Source organism: Zea mays, chromosome 6 (assembly GCF_902167145.1).
Source record: "Zea mays cultivar B73 chromosome 6, Zm-B73-REFERENCE-NAM-5.0, whole genome shotgun sequence".
Classification (NCBI taxonomy): Eukaryota; Viridiplantae; Streptophyta; class Magnoliopsida; order Poales; family Poaceae; genus Zea; species Zea mays.
The window spans coordinates 4,987,361-4,990,071 of record NC_050101.1 but is presented as its reverse complement, the minus strand read 5'-3'; positions in this window follow the sequence as shown (position 1 = coordinate 4,990,071).

Genomic DNA, 2,711 nt, shown 5'->3' with positions numbered 1-2,711 from the left:
TTTTCGCCCGCCATTTACCAAAATCTGGGTCATAAATCTGTCTCCGATGCTTCGGGCTAGGCTTGGGATATCAACCAAATCTGCTGCTTACAAGCTAAAGTTTGGCCTATTTACAATTTTTCCGTGCGTAAAGCCAGCCTTCAGAAAAGCGGTAGCTGTGCCTCGAGAAGCTACCAGGGTGCAGAAGTCAGCATGCCCAGCAATAACTTCGTTAAGTGCATCAACCTCGCCTTCAATGTATTCCAAGTTGCTGGGCAGGTTTTCAGCTGAAGGTGTAAATTTTTCAGAGCTGGCTCCGATAGAGTGAAACACATCCTTCAGCCGTTGCACGCATCGGCTGCCGAAATTTAGGCATTTCTCTTGAAGTTCCTTCAATGATTTTTGCAAATTTGAATTCTTCTCGATCTCAGTCTTGAGACTTGTTTCGAGGTTCTTCTTTTCCTGCTCAGATTTTTCTGACATTTTGAGTAATTCAATCTTTAACCAGTCATTTTCGGCTTGGACCTCAGCTAGTGAGCCTTCCATAGAATGAATAACGAAGTCTTTCTTTTCTAAGGCAGCTTCGTGTTCTTTAATTATGATTTCAAGGTCTTGAATTCTTTAGAGCAGCCTCGTAATTTTCAACTTTGTCTTCTAGATCTTTGATGATAGTTTTGTTCTTTTCCTCTTCAAGATCTTGTTGCATTCTCAGCACTTTACTTAATAGTATACTCTGCCAAAATAACCTTCATCAGAAAACAACTCAAATTTCCTTCTTATAATAATAACAATAATAAAAAATTGAGAGTTTGTTACCTTGAAATTAGCATAGAGCAGGCTACCGGCGATATGTTGTCGTTGATACCTGCAGAGGTCCGCTTCTATCTTCGGCAGGCCAACACTTTTGGAGAAGGTTCTAACAACTTTGGCCTCGGTTCGATTCCGAAGGCATCTTAGCTTCCCTTCGTTGACCCCACCAAATAGAAGAGACCCTGGTTTGTATCCACAAGATATGGCATATTTCTTCAGCTCTTCTTTTTCAGCGCCTGTTAACTCTTGTCCAAGCAAATCTTGAAAGTTAAAATTTCCTTCTTCCAAAATGTCTTCAATCTGCTCTTTTCCTTTTTCAGTTGCCGTGTTCACCGCAACCACAGCAGCTTCTTCTTCAGCCATTTTCAGAAGTATATTGTCAATATCATCAAGTGTGGTTTCCAGGTTAGGATCTTCGGTGGTCCCGGCTTCAGCTCCGGTGGCTTCGGCTCCGGTAGCTTCGGCTCCGACGGTTTCAGCCTCAGTGGTTTTGGCTCCGGTAGCTTCGGCTGCGGTGGCTTCGGCTTCGGTGGTCTCGGCAATGACAATTTTTGACACCAATGTCGGTGGCGGTGTCTGATGAATCACATCTGCCACTTGGATAATTCTTGGTTTTTTCGGCTTTGCAGGACTTTCTGTTGCCGAAGCTTCTTTGTTCTTCTGAAAAAACTTCGTCAGTTCTGGCGCCAGCGGACTTAACTTGACAGGCAAATGTTTAGTCATTACCTTCAGAATTTCTTCTACTTTTGCAGTAGAAGGTGTCGCAGGAGTTTCCTCCTCTCGGACCAATGTCTTTGGTTTTGGAGATACAACTTTTCTTTTCCTTGGAGCAGTTACCTTCAGCTCTAGGCTCATATTTTTAGAAATTTCTTGTTCCTTTTTGGCCAGTTTGGTGCTTTCTTTGTCAATTGCGCTGGCAATTCTTTTCTTCTTTGGGCCTTCGGCATCTCTGCCCAGTTGCTCATAATCAGGATAGTCAAAGTTCAAGGCATCTAGCACCCGATTCAACCTTCGTTTGGGGCGACTGCCGAAGGCTGCTGTCATCAACTGATCTTCTTTCTTAGAATAATTTCCGAGGATATCGTTGCACATAATCTCGATTGTGTCCAACCACTCCTGGCAGGGTTTTTTAAAGTGTTTCTTAAACTTGTAATAATAAGGCAATCGAACAAGTTCTCCCTTTTTCTTTTCTCCCTCCAGCTTCGGCATCTCCCAATCCCTCATTGTTGGGAACACTTTAAAAGCCAGAAATTCCTGCACCAAGTCTCTAGTGCCAATGTGATCTGAAATCACGCGAAATTCAGCCATAGCAATTTGGCTCGGGCTCCCCCTTATCATGTTGCATCGGGGCCTCGTTTCTCCGAAGGTTAGCTCTAGTGGACTCTGGACCAATTTATCTTCATCTTTATCAACTTTAACATAAAACCACTCAGATTTCCATCCGACTGTCCATTTGCTTTGGTAGCTTATCACTGGAAACTTCATAGTCATGCGATAAGCAAAGTTGTAACATCCAAAATTCTCATGAAGACCATCTCCTCTGGCTTTAGTCTGATAGTGTAGTTCATGGACTCGGCAGAAACCTTCACCAAATGGTTCTACTCCCTGGCTACAAAGGGCCCAAATATAAACACTTAATCTAACAATAGCGTTAGGGGTCAGCTGATGAAGGTAAACCCCAAACTTCTTCAACACAATAGCAATCATCCCATTCAGGGGGAATCTTAGGCCAGCTTTAAAGAAACTTTTGAACACCACAACCTCATTCTTTTCCGGCTTCGGAATAGTTTCCTCCCCGCCCAAACGAACCAGCTCCTTTTTTGCCTCACTAAAGTAGCCCAGCTTCACCATTTTTGGAAGATCAGCTTCAGAGATGGTGGACTTTCCAAAGTCCAAATGACTAGGTTTGCTTGGCATCCCGC